This window comes from Anabrus simplex, chromosome 8 (genome assembly GCF_040414725.1).
Source record: "Anabrus simplex isolate iqAnaSimp1 chromosome 8, ASM4041472v1, whole genome shotgun sequence".
NCBI classification, from domain to species: Eukaryota; Metazoa; Arthropoda; class Insecta; order Orthoptera; family Tettigoniidae; genus Anabrus; species Anabrus simplex.
Window position 1 is genome coordinate 104,251,356 of NC_090272.1, and position 18,534 is coordinate 104,269,889.

At 39.2% G+C, this 18,534-nt stretch overlaps 1 protein-coding gene across 5 annotated transcripts in view; it reads right to left on the reverse strand.

Annotated features, from left to right (window-relative positions):
- Moe (Moesin) overlaps positions 1–18,534 on the reverse strand; it is a 310,308-nt gene that overhangs the window by 35,244 nt on the left and 256,530 nt on the right. The gene's annotated exons all lie outside the window — the stretch shown is intronic.

Here is an 18,534-nt window from a genome sequence, read left to right on the forward strand (position 1 = left end):
CAGTGATTTTCTTTACTTGCAATAATACCCTGGCTTGACGAAAATGATACTTCTGGGCTACAAAATACAATAATTAATGCTTTAAACAGGATATTTCAATGAAACAAAATCTACTTACACCATAGGCCAATGATTTGTAGATGAAAATAACAATAAAGAAGGAATCCATGTTAAACAACAGCAGGCGTGGTGAATATTAGTTTGGAGCATACATAACAGGACTTCCTTGATAAATTATGCAGATGTGTGATAATTAAAAAAGGTTTTACACAATAAAACTTGTTTAACGTAATACAGGCAAGAAATAATATAATACACACTGCATGTCACACGCTACTTCGACTTTGAAGTCATAGTTGTAGCCTATTTAGCCTCCTGCAAAAAATCTTGAGAAAATATTTTGTCATAACAGGGACCAAAACCCCTGGTCTTCAAAATAGAAATACACTCCAGAAATTCATTTGACATGAATTATCTGAACTCTCTTCTATTTTTCTACACAAGGCTGAAAACATGTTCACATTCTGCATTGCCATAGGGTATGGTGAGAATAGAGAGCATTACCCTAGAGATTTGGTTATACTTAAGAAGTCCATCAGCTCCACAAATTCTTGATATTTGTGCCCAACAGGAATCACTTGCAGCATCTTGATTTGCAACCAAAGTGTCATCTACCTGAAGAGCTGTGAACTGCCTCTGAAGCTCATTCACCACCTCATCTGTAGTTTCATTCTCTTTCTTGCTTAACATGATAGGAAACTTTTCAAAGAAAAAAAAAAAAACCGAATGGAAGAAAACTGTGCATCTTCAATTTTGTCTAACCTAGCAACTTGAGCATGCTTTAACACATCATTCTTGACTGGAAACTTATAGTTTCTCACTGATGAAAAGAAAAGAGATCTATCTGTATCTTCGAGATCATTCACTACGTTCAAAGTCTGAATGCCAATAACTAACTCATCACTTCTTTGATTTTGAATCAAGTCGTACTCAACTTCAAGCAATGAGGAGCTTTTGACAATTTTGGGCTTAAACTTTGAACAACTGCTTTAGCAAATCCATTAGAAGTTCTAATAAGTGAATTTGTGGGGAAGAAGTCTGAAGGGCAACACTGAATTTGTCAAATACAGGAATAGTCACATGAAGGAAAGTGCAAAAGGCCGTTCCAAGTTTGAGAATAGGAACATAAACAATTTTTCCTCACATGTTGTAGCAGAAGTCTTGCTTTTTAGGATGGGTTTGTCACATTTGGAAGAATATGCTATTCTTTTAGGTGCATGTGTAGTAGCAAAATTAATAATTATCTTCTTCTGATACTCTTTGGACCCACTTTGTTCAACTCTAGGTATTCTGAAAGATGTCATGCTTGTGGAAATATTTTGGGTACATAATATTACTTCCTCATTGAAGAAAGAAAGAAAGAAAGAAAGAAAGAAAGAAAGAAAGAAAGAAAGAAAGAAAGAAAGAAAGTAGTGGATCCGACTGGTTCAGTAGTCTACCCAAACATCTGCCTAAAGATAGCCACCTAGTACATGTTCCAGAATTTTCTTTGCCTCTAATGTGCAAGTTCTGAAATTTTTGAAGGCTTTCTTTCCTTTTGACACTCTTCTCTAAAAAATAAAATATATCAACAAGGATCTCATCCACATTAAGTGGTAATCTTCCAGCACCTTTTTCAACTGCTAGATTAATCAGGTGGCAAACGCAACCTAGGACCGTAATACCTGGTTGAACTTCCTTCAAAACTGCTGAAACCCCATTTTTGTGTCATAACAGAAGCACTGGAGCAGAAAGCCACAAAGTTTTCAATTGGTATGTTCATTCATTCATTCATTCATTCATTCATTCATTATTTATTTACAATAAACCTTTACAGTATCTATGGAAGGCCAGGGGAAAAGGACAGGCCCCCCTACACATAGTGCCCCCTGACCTTTGAAATAATTACCTAAATCCTTAACTAAAACAGTCATATACACTATTTACAGGTAAAGTAACGAAGTATAGCCTAATATATACATATTTCTCATTTATACAACCTTTCACTCCCTCGTTCATTCTTCCACATATTCACATGCATTTTCTCACCGTATGTGCTTCCTAACGTAACATTTAACTATATTTACATTTCTACATTTAATGTTGGCGGGTAGATTGTTCCAAAGCCGCGGTGAAGGAGCAAAGAAACCTAGTTTGTATGACTCAGTTTGCGCAAAGGGGGGTATAAGACACGCCCCTTTGCCTCTATGGATGGAGCTGTAGGATAAGGAGAGTCGAGGGAATGGTGAAAGGTGAATGGCCCCTGTGAGGGACTTGTGTAAGAAGGTGATGTCGCTTTGTTTACATAAAGAGGCGATTGACGGGAGAGAAGTCAGGCAGCTGTTCTTGTTAATTAGGCTTTCAGCACGACGTTGGATTCCTTCTAGTTTGTGAAGATTAGCTGCAGTGGTAGGGTGCCAGGCAGGTAGACCGTATGTTAGTATAGGTCTCACTAGTGTCAGGTAAGCCGCCTGTATAGCATTCGACTTGCACCCACGGAGGCTTCTGTGCATAAAACCGAGCACCCTGGCAGCTTTGCATCTAACTTCCTCTGTTTGTGTGTTCCAATTTAGTTGTTCAGAAATGTTTATTCCTAACAAATGCATGGTTTTAACTCGCTCAATATGTACATTATTAATGTTATATATACATTCTACTGGGTGTCGAGACCTACTTAACTTAATGTATTTACATTTGCCAGCATTAATGTTGAGACTGTTGACGTAACACCACACCGCTATAGTGTCCAAGTCTGACTAACTTCAGACAATGATCTGCACATTGTATATCCCTGTACATTACAGGGTCGTCGGCGTACTGGGCTATGGTTGAGGTCACACATTTAGGTAAATCAGAGACAAATGCATTAAATAATAAAGGTCCCAGGACGGTGCCTTGACATACTCCTGAGGTTACTTTAACGGTCGATGATCGAACTCCATCAAACACAACACGTTGAGTTCGACCCTCGAGAAATGACCGCAACCATACTAGTACACTTCCCCTAACATTCCTCTGTCTTAATTTTAACAAAAGTCGTTCAAGAGGGATTTGGTCAAAAGCTTTAGCCCAGTCCAAAGCCACGCAGTCTACCTGAACAATTTTAGATTTCTCCAGAGAGAACTGCCACTCGTCAATAACCTTTGTTAATAAAGTATTACATATTCTTCCTGGAAGAAAACCGTGCTGGTTTTCACTTAGCAGATTACCTTCCTGGAAGTATTCCCGTATATTAGAGGCTACCAGTCGTTCCATACAATTACATACGTGGGATGTGAGAGACACTGGCCGATAGTTGTCAATGAGTGCTTTGTCCCCTTTCTTGAAAAATCTGAACTACATCAACACACTTCCAGTCTTGAGGCAGTGATCCACAGTGAAGCGACAGGTTGAATAGTTCGCAGAGAGATGGTGCCAGCGACTGAGCGCAGTCACGGAGTATACGGCTGGGTATTTCATCAGGGCCGCTCGCCGCATGGGGTCGAATCCTCTTCAAACTTGCTAGTACCTCAAGTTCCGAGAAGTAGAGGCTGGTGCCTGTGAGAAATTCTCTTCAAATTTTTCATTGAAGGCTGAGGCAATATCTTCAGGCGTGGAGATGGATTTCCCGTTAGCTTGAAAGGAGCTTGGTGCAGCGTTGCCATAGTTCCTTTTTAGTAGCTTCCACAGTTATTTGGTATCTGAGCAAGCCTTGTGAATATACTGATTGTAAGCCTCCTTGATCCTACTTTTTAGTGTCTTTCCGAGCGGATTTGTACTTTTCCCACACTTGTTCCGTTTGGCGCTGTTTCCACTTTTTGTATAGATTGTTCCGTTTCCTTATTAACTTCAAAAGTTCTTTATTAATCCACGGAGCTTTCTTCTCTCTTTTTATAGTGCATTTTGGTACGGTTTGTTCAACGCACCAGAAAAATGTATTTTTCCAGGCAAGCCACAAAGAGTCTACGTCACAGGTTGATAAGGAGATTGGAGTTGGTAGGTGATTCAGTAGTAAAATGGAGAGGGATTTCCAGTCAGCTTTCCTGAAGTTATATTGAGGCCTGGATTTGTGTTTGACAGGTTTTCTGCAATCTAGGGTAGCTAGAGTCGCTTGAATGGCGTGGTGATCACTGAAGCCGGGTATGACTTCAACTCAAGATACTGAGGAGGGATGATTGGTGAGAAACAGATCTAATATAGAACGGGATGTTTGGGTGATATGTGTTGCTTCTAAAACAAGCTGTTCTAGAAAGAGATTGTAGAACACTGTTAGGAATGTGTGTGCCAATAGATTTCCAGGGATGGGAGTGGAATCATGGGTCCATATTATGTCCAGGTTAAAGTCGCCTGTCAGGTAGACGGCATTGTACTTGAGCTAAATGAGTTGCATTCGTCTTAGAGATTCCAGTAATCCTTCATTTATACAGGGCTTGGATTTCGGAGCCCGATATATGCTACCTATCAAGAATTTGTTGCCCCTACATGTCACCTCCACCCATAGAGCTTCACTGTCAGTCTCCAAGTATCCTAGTCGGATTGGTTGTAGTTCCGGTCGTATAGCCAGGAGAATATCCCCTCCAGACGTCCAGGTTCTATCCTTCCTGAAGACCAAGTATGGTTGCAGAAATACTTCACCGTCATAAGTAGCACTGCTCAACCACGTTTCACGGACACTTACGATTGATGGTTCAATACTGGCCACTGATGCTCTTATCTCCTGCTGTCTTCTATAACCCACTATACTAAGAGCATTAAATGAGAGAATGGTGATGTTACGAGAGTCCTGTACACTGGTAACCGAGTCATTACTATCTACAGAGTTATTTACATAATTTAATTTGTCTGGCACTTCGAAGAAAGAGTTGTCCGATGGTATCGGGAGACAACGCTTCCAGCACTGCCAAGACAAGCCAAGTTTAATTTTATGGTAATCAGATGGAGAGATTTTGGCGCAGGTCTTATGCGTGGACATTTTACATGACACACACTTCACGTACAGCTGATTGATGCGGCCCTTAGAAAAGCAAATATGACATTCTATGTTACTCACATTTCTGTTTGGAGGTCCTGGATTTGTTTCTACATCTCCACATGCAGCTATGGTCAGGAGAATGAGGCGAAATGTTGACACGGGTGGTCTGGCAATCCTGCGCCTCGCCTGAAGCGCACTGCCAGTACCAGCGGTCATGTACACATTTTCACTGGTGCACCATGTTAAGCACGATATTTTACAATTTTTCACTATTAGCAAGTTCTCTTGGAGGATTGAACCACTAGGACACTCACTGAACACCCCACCGTTAAACATCACTTTGTTACTTCCACACGTGATGCATTTAACCACTATAAACGATAAGAAAATACGGAGCACTTGGAACACTACATGTCGACCTGCCGCCATGTTGTGGGTAGCAATCAGGTTACCTATGTTTTGCCCTGTTGAGCCCCCCCACCTCTAACGCTGGTATGGATAGTGCAGTGCTCACTACTTTTTCCCACGGAATATCATAGAATGTCACAACAATAGGATACAACTTGGCATTCGTATCATTGCTTCCATCCGTTGCCAGAGAAAATTGTCCGTTCTGCAGGCACTTAACAACTTCAGATGATGCATTTTTTGCCATTTTATTTACAATGCATGCATTTTTGTGCGACCACAACTATTTCTTTGCAACTTCTGATGTGGGAAACATCATCTTAAATAAAGCACCAGCATGATTAGCCGCACTTAAAGGCACATTGTGTTCCACTAAAAAGGAAGTAAACATAAACAGACACTCGGCCCTAATTATGTCACTGTCAACGTTTCCAGACTTGGCAAAAAAGGCGTTGATTTTCTTGTTATCTTCATTCGATTTAACGTAACTTAAGTGTTTACCGCACTTCACATGATTACTTAAATCGTTTCTTTCATCATGTGCAATATTAATATCACACCCACATACCGTGCAAAAGGCAAATTTTTCTCCCTTTTTTGATTTTGGTATGCACGGAAAATCAACAGAATAATGATACTTTAAATGTTCGGAAGTACTGTTTTTTGTTGGATTTATTAATGATAATCTATAATAGGAATATAGCGTATAAAAATGTCCAAGAAAAAATGTCTATATCCACTGAAAGATTGAAAGGAACCTGTTTACTGAACGTCAGATAAAATTATAACATAAACACTCAAGGCAGTCAAACACTTCATTAAAACACGGCAAGCACAAAAAGTCTTGAACCATTAAATGAACATGATGCCAAACTCGTGAACGAAGAATGTGCACACTGTAAAAAACAAAAACCACACACGTGGAACAAATGTAATTTTCTTCTTCTTCTTTATAATTCAAGCGGGCTTCGCTAATAGCAGTATACCCAGACAATGGAACGTGTGTAATTAGCCAATGAATATAGGAAACTGCAAAGCCCAAAGATATAACACAAAAACTCGAACCCTTCATTAAAATATGTCAACCTCAAAAGGCCAAAGAACAACAATCATGTGGTCAAAGAATATAGGTTAAATCACAACAAGCAAACGGAGCGGAACAAAGAATTTGCGGAGCAGAGCCTGTCGACCCCTAAGATTAACAAGGAAGAACTCTTATCCCAGCTTTAAATTCAATTCCAATAACGACACAAACATCACACGATTAAAAATACCAATCATATCAAAGAATGAGTTATCGACTATCGTGGACTTCTCTCTAACCAAGACAGAGTGTGCTTCGACACACGCAAACAATCGATTGTACGGAAGTGGAGTGATTATCTAAGGTTAACGTTCCAAATTTTTGTTTGCGAAGTCGTAAAATGACACCATCTATCCGTAAAATGCTGCAATTTCTGTAAATTTTGCAGATAAACCGTAAAAGCTGGCAGGTACACTGAGGCTTCCATCGGCAGTAAGCCAAGATATTTGACGGCCTTTATTTCTGAAGGTTGATACCGTCAATTTGGATGGTATCCAAAACATTCAGATCCGTCGTCACGTACTCTTGTCTTTTTAGTATTAAGACTTAGTCCAAACACCTGTAGGCGGGTTTTCCATGCTTGCACTTCTTGAAGCTGTCTTGCTCACAGAGGTGAACAACACATCAGCATACAGGAGAGATCCAGGTGCCAATTTCTGCAGGTTTCTTCATGGTGTCCATGATCATAAGAAAACAGGGGTGAAAGTGCTGATCCCTGATAGGAAAATAAATTGACTAACCAGGCCCAAGATGGCTGCTCCTTTGGATCAGTGAATGGAATGTGCCCTATATACAGCATCCTCTAATTGGCATCGTGATCATCAGGCGTTCACACACAAACACACACACAACATATAAAAAGGCAGTGCATAGATAAATATGCATACAGGTGGAATATTTTTCTCACAGGAATACAGGTATTAGCTAAAGGTATGGCAGGCACAATGGGAAGGTAACTAAGACTTGTGCAGTTAAAAAATAGAGACAATTTTGCTTTTTATCTCAGCCTTACATTGAATACTTCTGTTTCAGTTTCAGAAAGACTCACCATCACAACATTCTAAGCTAACATTTATTTCCTTTACAAAGAACATGATTTGAGGACCCTAGAAAATAAGGAAAGGACTATTTCCATACTATCACCATCTGAACCAGCAGCTGAAAAGACGTTTTACTGTATGTGGCACAGAGCAAATCAATCAATCCAATCAATCAACACTGATCTGCATTTAGGGCAGTCACTCAGGTGGCAGATTTACTATCTGTTTTCCTAGTCTTTTCTTAAAAGATTGCAAAGAATTTGGAAATTTATTGAACATCTCCCTAGGTAAACTATTCCAATCCCTAACTCCCTACCTATAAACTAATATTTGCCCCAATTTGACCTCTTGAATTCCAACTTTATCTTCATAGTGATCTATCTTTCTTTTAAAAACACACTCAAACTTATTCGTCTAATAATGTCATTCCACGGCATCTCTTCACTGACAGCTCGGAACATACCACTTATATCAAGAAATCAGCTTCAATTCCTGTACCAAATCTTATTTACATTGAATCAATAACAGTAAATTTCCACCTTTTTGATACTTATATTTGCTTTAAGCAAATCAATTAATCATTTACAGTACATGTTTCGTTCCATTTGGAACATCCTCAGAAATATGACAACGCTTAGGTGAAATTACAAAGTATACTATCTTCTTAAAAACATCTTAATGAGTACCTTGCTTGGCTTAAAATCTATGTGAATTTAAAAAATCCTGCCCGATATTCTCTGATTTGTGGCTCTAGTTGTTGTGCTCCATCGAGAAGACACTGTGATAGAATTTTTGTATGCAACCGATACTAGCGAGATTCCTCTGTAATTGTTTACATCTGTTCTGTCCCTTTTTTTTTCAATTGGCTTTATGTCGCACCGACACAGATAGGTCTCATGGCAACGATGGGATAGGAAAGGCCTAGGAATGGGAAGGAAGTGTCTATGGCCTGAAAGTCCACAGCATTTGCATAGTGTGAAAATGGGAAACCAAGGAAAATCATCTTCAAGGCTGCCAACAGTGGGGTTCAAACCCACTACCTCCCAGATGCAAGCTCACAGCTGCGCGCCCCAAACTGCATGGCCAACTCGCCCGGGGTCTCCCTTCTTGTGTAGCGGTAGAATTCACGCATTTTTCAAATCTTCTGGTATTTGAACTTTTTGCCAAATGTCTTGTATGATTTTTGTGATTTCTTTTATGGTGTTTGGGCCTGCTGATTTGAGGACTTCTACTATAATTCTACTTCACCCGATGCTTTATTGCTTGTAAGTTTTTTAATCTGTCTTGTGATTTCTTCATCTTGTGGTAATGAATCTGGATTAGTATTTTCACGTTCTTGTGGAGGAAACCGCTGTGTTAGTTCTGTACAGTTCAGTTATTCTGAAGAGTCTTCATAGTTTTCTTGGTTGTTTAGTGCCAACTGTCCATTTTCTTTCTTGAAGCAGAGACTTTGTCGATATCCCGTAAGCTTAGTTTTGAGGTTCTTATAGAAATTTTGTGCGCTGTTTCTTTCAAAGTTTTTCTCGATTTCACGTAGTTGCTCCTTTTCTAATTTCCTTTTGGTCTGTCTGATCAATTGAGCAGCCTCCTTCCTCACTGCCAGGAATGTTTTGTAGTTATTCTCAATCTTGCTGTTCCCGTTGTTGTATGCCTTTTGTCAAGATTGGATTGCTTGTTCACATCCCTCATTCCACCAAGGGTGTCTTTCTTTTCTGCCGAGGAATTAGTGTTCATGCTGTTGTAAATCAGTTTGCTTTTGAGTTGTTGCCAATTTTTTGGCCTCCTTTCTCTCTAATTCTTCTGTGAGAGATAGTTGGATACTAGTAGGGCCAAATTTTGACAGTAGTGGCTTCTTTTTTGTGAATCTGAGGTTTCAACTGTAGTTTGATTCTTGTCAGTTAAATGATGCGAGTCTATGTTTGCACCCTTTCTGTCTTTAACATTCCTGATTTCTCTGTGGTTTGGGTAAGAGATTGCTAATTTGGAATTCACTGATGAGTTTGGCCATTTCCTTTGCCTAATTGTGCACCGATGTCTCCTAGTAAGATTTTGACGTGGTTTGGAGGAATTTTTGATACTATTTCTTCTAGTGTTTCCCAGCATTTGTCTGCCCTTTTCGTGGCCTGTTTTATTGACCTCATTGATTGGCATGTGTGCATTGGTTAGCATGCTTGTTTTATCTGCACACTGTCAATATAGATCCTGGGAATAGACCTGGAAAGAGTCTTTACAATTCCAGCAAATGTGGGAGTGAAATACATTGTTGCCAGTCATCTGCAGTACGAAAATATTTGATTCAGCATCCAGCTCCATGGCAACATGGTTAGCGTGCTGGCCTTTGGTCACAGGCGTCCCGGGTTTGATTCCCGGCAGGGTCGTGATTTTAACCCTCATAGGTTAATTTTGCTGACACGGGGGGGCTGGGTGTGTGTTGTCTTCATCATTTCATCCTCACCACAATGTGCAGGTCGCCTATGGGTGTCAAATCAAAAGATCTGCACCTGGCGAGCCAAACATGTCCTCGGACACTCCCGGCACTAAAAGCCATTTGATTCAGCAAGAGAATCCAACTAGCCTATTTCACTCCAACTCAACATACAAGAGGTGCCCCTGTTAAGCTGAGCAACCCAGTAGATGGTTGGGTAACCAATCCCAGCAGGAAGCTGGGTAGGTGAACCTACCAGTCATCATCAGGTGACCAAACCTACACACTTGTGTGTTGGATTGTGTTCAACATGAAGTACAAACTTCATCAAGATAGAACACCAGGTGGTAACCAATCCACTCCTACTTGTCACTAGGTAACTAGTCTGATTCTGGGGAACCTATACCTTCATGTTGACGCAAGTGCGATAACAGGTATAATCTGAAAACAATATTCTCTCGCCCATGGGTAACTAATTTAGACATCGAGCTCGAATATTATCATTATCATTATCATTATTATTATTATTATTATTATTATTATTATTATTATTATTATTTCCTGTATGTATAGTAATAAAGTGTTACATCCATTTAGTATTACTATTATTTACATAGTCTATCATATTGTATGCTAGGTTATGAAACGTGTTGTACATAGACATTGATATCAGTTCCGTTACTGTAAATTAATATAATTTATTCTTACCTCTTTAAATACAAATTTTAATCCGTAATTGTGAAACACACTGTAACTTCCAGAATGGATAGACACTAGAACAATTGAGAATATTCTACACATTGTAATCCATGTATTGGACACACTAGAAGTTTTACAAAGGTATTTTTCGTAAGGTAACTTTCTAGATGCCTGGCCAGGCACATATATAAGGAGGCGATCTTGCCGGCGATGAGTAAGTTGTGGAACGAGTTACTGTTAGTTATTGCTGAGTTATTGTATGGAAGTTATTGATTGACAAGTTATGGTGTAACAAGGAATATACTTGTGACTTTGTGACATGCGGTAAAACGCAGTCTCCATATTGAAGCGACATGCTTGTACACAGTCAACTGTTCTATTTGTGTTCTAAGGTTGTAACCTCTATGTGCTGTGTTATTCAGTTGTTTTTAATAATGGCAGCTTTTGTACAACTGACAGCATCTCGTGTGCGTCTGTGTGGATACGTTAATGTGACCCAGTCGAAAATAAGAGAAACCATAAAAGGAACGTTGCATACCTGGCTACAATATAAAATTCTTAATCAAAATAGGGCAATTTAAATACAGTAGAGTCTCGCTCAACCGACCTTCGCTTATGCGACACTCCGTGTTATCCGACACTGGTAGGCTTAATTTGAATTTTAGGTGGATGCAATTCTGGGACACGGGGTGTGGAGGGTGCGACTGTGGGACAAGCACTGGCAGTCATGCGGTAGGATTGTTCAATGTAGTATTGGTTGGGTGCGGATGTTATATTTTTCATATCCTCTGTGAGTATGGCGAGTAAACGTAAGAAAGCGATTGTTTATGTGGAAGACAAGTAGAGTGGGTTAAAGAGACTGGACAAAGGGAAAACTCTCCGAAAAAAAAAAGAAGGCTTCAGATTATGGTGTTGGACGTGTTACAGTGGGAGACTGGAAACATACGAGGGAATAAATTGAAAAGTGGTGCTCTACCAGAGCAACAAGTGATGCACTGAAAATTAGAAAAAACAATGAAAAATGTGAGTACGAAAAAGTAAGTGAAGCACTATTTCTTTGGTTCACTAAAATCCAGGAAATGAGCTTGTCAATATCCGGCCCCATTCTGCAAGAAATGGCGGTGTACATCCAGAAGGAGTTTAATAAAAGGACCCTAATTTTACTGCCAGTGCTGGGTGGCTTGATCAGTGGAAAAAACGGTATGTCATTGGGCAGCTTAATATCTGTGGAGAAAAACTGTCAGCTAAATGCGATGAGGTTGTGAAATTTAAGAGACAATTTCAAGAAATAATTCTTGCTGAAGGATTATCCGGTGATCAGATTTTTAATTGTGATGAGACTGGGCTGAATTTCAAGATGCTGACATCAAAACTCTTGCAGCCCAAACCAAGACGTCTGCACCTGGCTACAGGCGTAGTAAGAAAACAGTACTGCATCTACTGTACAACTGAATTAATAAGTCAATAAATAGAGTCCCGTAAAACATAGTACGTAATACAGTATAGCCTTCCTGTTTGTTTTAGCTCATTTTCAAAGTTATTCTGTATTATCCGACATTTTCGGTGATCCGACGTACTCCACGCCCCGTTTAAGTCGGATAATCGAGACTCTACTGTACACACTTTATGTACTGAACGGCAAGAATGTTGGTGTAACAGTCCAGGAAGATACAGAGGAACCTCGATTCTCCGTTTTTGGAGGGAGCATGAAAATAAAATGTACAACACGGGAAAATGGAACATCCCGGAATGAATGAAAACCATAAACAATTTGGCTAAACATCACAAAAATTAAATACGTATACCGGTAATTATAATCTTACCAACACTCCTAAACCAAACCAAACCAAACTAGGGCCCCAATGGGTCTTAACTGCCAAGCGACCACTGCTCAGCCCGAAGGCCTGCAGATTACGAGGTGACGCATGGTTGTTGTGACGAATCCTCTCGGCAATTATTCCTGGCTCTCTAGACCGGGGTTGCCATCTCACCATTAGATAGCTCCTCAATTAAAGGTTATCATGTAGAGTTAGTGTACCTGGAACCAGCCCTTATATCTAGGTAAAAATGCCTGACCTAGCCGGGAATCGAACCCAGACCCTCCAGATGAGAGCCAGGCAAGTTAGACCGCGAAACCGGCATCAAACATTAATTACCGGTACACGAGTTCAAAATATCTATACTTTATATTCAATTTTACAGGGGAAACTTCGTCAGTGTCCTGTGAAAACTTCTTTCAGTTCAGCAACTTTGACTGGCCAAACTCTTCGAAAATCTAATAACACCAAGCCAAATGACAATCGACCACAAGTACTTTTAATTCTCTCATCTAATAAAATAAAGCACATTAGATACAAAAGTGCCCAATATCATGGCAAAATCCCTTTTCTTCATCTTCCATTGTAATTTGGTCTTTGGTACAATGTTTGTAGTCAGTTTCTGGAAATCTTCTACCTGTGTAAATTAGGCCTACATTGACTTGTAAAGGTTATGGTGAACTTGAGAATATGGTTAGTACTGATTCTCAAAAGTCCTCAAATGCATTATTTTTTTATTTTTTTCTGTGAAGTGATAACAGTCAATACAAAATGAGATTTGTAACATGCAATGCATTATATTCTACTCTGCCCGCCACTAATACAATGAAACTGGAAAGAGAAAAAATATATAATCAAAACTTAAGAAATTACGGTTATTTGTGACCCTGAGTTCAGCTGGAAAGCGCTCTCACTGCAAATGTCAGCACGAGTTGGAAATGATATAAACCATTTAAATGTAACATGCGCAAATAAAACAACTCTGGTTTTTGACATTTATACTAGGACCAAAACAGTAATTAGGCAATCCCAGGACCTCCCATGGCATTTTTTATGTAAGGTGCAACATCTGTTCTGGTCTCGATAGCATAATCGTGTACAATAATATTAAAATGCTAGTTTTGTGTTAAGAAGGAGCAGTTTCGATTCCTGCCTGAAATCCCAGTTACTATACAGTGTCCTGAGGAAAGTGCCAAAAATGTGTTCGGCAACATAATCGAAAAAAAAAGTAAAAACAAACATCTAACCCTGGACATAAGAACGTTCTATAAGCACAAATATTTGAGGAAACTTGTTCAGTCCTCAAGCAGAGCTGTTGAAATGTGCCGTCTCCTTACAATTGTTGTGGCCACTCTCTGCTCTACGATTTCCGAGATTCTCTAAACACCACCACCCGAATGCGATGCTAAGATGGTTCCTTATGCAAGTTCACCGCCGATAGCTTTTCCAGTACAGTACCGATACTTGCTCTAATTATCGCAATGATAGAGCATTAACGCCAACATCCATAAGTAGGCCTATGCCATAGCTATTCTTTTGTAAGACACAGTTTATTGAAAAAGGCTTGATCGAGGATTTCAATATTAAAAACTTCTAATTCTAAATTTAAATGATTGAGGATTTAGTGTCGATAAGACTGAAATTTCTGGACGGTTGATCTGGGAAATAGTTTCTTCGAGGAACAGATGATGCAGGATTTTTACGTGATTTAATTACGATACTCGCGGGACCGAGCAATTTGAACACACTATTCGAGAAAACGTAGTTTCTGGGAATGGACAATTGAGGTTCCACTGTACAAACTTGTAGGACAAAGATGTTACGGAGTCTTGAGGATATCGGGTAATACAAGAGAAAACCTGGTAAAAGTCATGGAGAACGTACCCTTCCTCAGGACTGATTTCATAATACACCACAGACTGGCTATACGCATACTTCTCAATGAACGACTATCTCGGTACTATCCTTCAGATACAATAAAAGGAGATACTCACTGGTTAACTCGCACTGCAGTACTGGGATACTCTGAATAAAACCCTAGGTAAGGTCCTGCATTACTATACAAGTATACCACTAGGCGATTCCAATGCCCAGATTGGCAGAGAATGGAAAAACAGCAGAACCTCTAATCTGGACTAATAGACTCCAGGTTGTTTGATTAAACAAAATAACTTACGAAATGAGCCAAACATGCTATATTCAGTAAAAAAAACTTGTACAGTACAGTATTTTAAATTTAAGAAATACGAAGGTTAATAGTATACAAGATATAATGCATTATAGTATTAGGGCCTACAAAATACAGAAAACTAGTGCAGTACGGAATTAGAACATGGCAATCAAGGCACACCTTCACTGACCATACTCGCTGGTTTGAAGAAACTGCTGTGCTTTTTTTGTTGTCTTTGACAATTTCTTTAATAATTAACTCGTGCAGATGCCTCAAATGTTCGTAATATGCAGATATGTTTTTATAGTTGCCAATATTTAGATGGTCTTTAATTTCATTTAGTTTTGACTAAGGATTAATAATTATCATCTGCTTTATCCTGGACATATTCATCCATTTCAGAGCTTTCTGCAGCAATCACACTTTCAACGATATCCTCTTGCAGTTCACAACATTGCATTCGTAACTCAGCTTTATATATATTTTTTTGCTTTACGTCACATCGACACAGATAGGTCTTATGGTGACGATGGGACAGGGCAGGGCTAGGAGTTGGAAGGAAGCGGCCGTAGCCTTAATTAAGGTACAGCCCCAGCATTTGCCTGGTGTGAAAATGGGAAACCACGGAAAACTGCTTTATATTGTAATTGCATTTATGTATTAAGCTGTCCAGATTAAGGTAAAACCGAACGCCAAAATCTGAAAAAAAAAAAAAGAAAAGACTGTTTATTGACTTGTTACAATTTGGACTTTAACGGGCATTTGGGTTTATCGTTTATATAGAAATTCGTCCTAGAAGTATTTTAAATTATTTTTTAAATTTACATCTACACTGCATGGATTTTCGTTTCATGTTGCACCGATTAGTATAGTCATTGATATATCAGGAACTTCTTGACCTAGAAGGTTGTGGTTTAAGTTCCGGAAGTTGGCTATACTGTTGTGCTCTATGTCAGCCTACTGCTGTTTACAAACAAATAATTGGCGATAAACTTATATATTTATTGTATCCTTGTTTTGGTTTCACATTTCTTTAAGTTTTTTACTTATTTATTCATGTATCTTACAATGCCACGGAGCACACGTGTGTATAAAAAACGTAAGAACAAAGGTAATAGATTCTACAGACTAAATAATGTTGAATCACATGTTGACATGTTGCAGCTGTTTCTAAAGAAATGGATAATAATGAAGTCAGTGAAACTGCAGCCACGCCCCCTAGTGCTTCCAAAAGAAAGCTTCAGCCTGAAGATTGTTCTGAAGATAATTTTGTGTGGCTATTTCTAGCAGAGTGCAGCCCTTGTAAGGTAGACCCTCCGATGAGGGTGGACGGCACCTGCCCTTTGTAGGTAAGTGCGTGTTATTGTGGTGGTGGATAGTGTTGTTTGTGGTGTGAGAGTTGCAGGGATGTTCGGGACAGCACAAACCCCGGGCCACTGGAATTAACCAATGAAGTTAAAACCCCCGACCCAGCCGGGAATCGAACCCCGGACCCTCTGAACCGAAGGCCAGTACGCTGACCATTCAGCCAATGAGTCAGACGTTTTGAAGATAGTGCACCTACTTCGGTTAATATAGTGATAGATTTAACAATTTTACGTGCAGTGTTGAGAGAGAGTGTATGTTGTAAATTGTGTGGTGGGAATATAACCCTTACTGAAGATAAAGCATCAAGAAATGGAATAGTGAGTGAACTGACAATTATATGTTCAAATTGTAGAGTGGAAAAAACATTTTTCAGCTCAAATAAATGCAGTAAGACTGACCTTTATGAGAAATATTAGGTTGTTTTATGGACTTAGGTGCATTGGTAAGGGGTTTAGTGCTGTAAAGATTTTTGTGCCCTCATGAACCTTCCAAATCCACCCACTAACTACAAGAAATGTACAAAATTGGTTGGGGATTGTGTCAATTCTGTAGCTACAGCATCAATGAAAGCTGCAGCTAAAGAGGTGGTTGATGTGAATGACAATGGATCTGATATTAGTGTAGCATTTGATGGTTCTTGGCAAAAGCGGGGACATAAGTCTAAAAATGGTTGTGCTACTGCTACGAGTGTCGACATGGGTAAGGTGGTTGTTTTTTTTAAGTACTTACGAAGTATTGCCAAGGATGTACAGCAGCTGGTAGAAATAAGGAGAAGATAAAAGCTCATACGGCTTCATGCATGAAAAATTATGAGGGGTCTAGTGATGGAATGGAGGTGGCAGCAGCTGTATCCATTTTCAACAGATCTGTAAAAGAGAGGGTTGTCCACTATGTGGAATATTTGGGTGATTGTGATTGTAAATCATTCACTGCTGTTTTTAAAAATAGTAGGCCCTATGACGTTCCTATCGCTAAGAATGTGTAGCACATGTGAAGAAAAGACTTGGAACACGTCTTCGAAAACTCAGAAGTAAATTAGGTGATACTAAATTGTCAGATGGGAAAGGTATCAAGAATGCAGGGAGGCTAACTGACAAAGTAATAGATGAATTGCAAGAGTACTATGGGGCAGCTATCAGAAACAATACTGATAACCTCGATGCAATGAAGAGGGCTGTGTGGGCCACCTACTTTCACCACATTTCAACAGACCATGAACCGGTACATCATCATCATCTCTGTCCACCACCTCCAGATACATGGTGTAAATATAGGAAGGCTGAGGCAGAGCATAAACATTCCACACCACTAGCTGTAATGGAACCCATATACAGGGACCTGAACTGTTAAAAAAAATGTCCATGAGAAAACACAAAATGTCAATGAAACATTTAATAATATCACCTGGACCACGGTCCCCAAGAATGTGTTTGTGGGATATAATACATTAAAGTTAGGGGTCTCAGATGCTGTAATAACCTTCAATCATGGGAATTCAGGCAGACTTAAGGTACTTTAAGAACTGGGAGTAGAAATAAGAAAGCATACCGCATCTGGATTGAAAGTGCTTGACAGGTTAAGGGTGCAAAAAGCAGAATTTGCAGCAAATCTGGCAACAAATGAAGCAAGAAAGAAAAAAAGGAGAAGATTAGCCAGTGAGGAGTCAGATTATGGTGCTGGATTCTTCTAATTAGTCTAGGAAAACGTATTGGGCACGTTTAAGATACTTTTTTCACTCTAACTTTGGAGTTTATTTTCTTGAAACTTAAAACTCAATAAATCTTTTTCTTCAAACTATACAATGTATAACCATGAAATCTTGACAGGTACTTAATGTGTATACAATACAGCTGGGGATCTACAATCAAGTCATTGTGACTTATACCTTGAGAGTTATGCCTCATGATTTTTAAAAATTGGAATATATGTTTTCAAAACAAACAAAAATTACTCCCACATTTATTGAACCATAGTTCCAATTGTAAATCCCAGCACTTAGTAAGAGTTGAGGAATATACTGTAAAAATTCCATGCATTTATCTTTATATTCTTTTTTCTCAGAAACTGCTAAAGTATACAAAATTAACATTGGCAAGATAGGGCATTCGGTCTTACCTTAAGCAAAGTCCGGACTAATGGGGACTTTATTATGAGGTTCTACTGTACTGCAAGATTGCAGGAAATTACTCTGTCCATAAGAGAACGAACAAGATCAGTGAACACTTAATACGCTTATGCACCAAGTATGGACTAGTCTTGATGTCCACGGCCTTGAAACGCCTACCCAGTATGGCCATGATGTGGGGCAATCCAAACAGCATGATGGGTGAATTCAAGATTGAACACGTAGCTACAGACAGGTAGCACCACTGCGACATAAGCATCAGCATGCTAAGAAGAGCTAACATTGGCTTCTAACATAATCTATCTCTGATTAAAATTAATCTGAAACACCATTGGTATGCTAATGAGAAACAAGAAAATCCTAATATTTTACATCACCAAACTTTAAAACGACAGCACAAGCTACCAA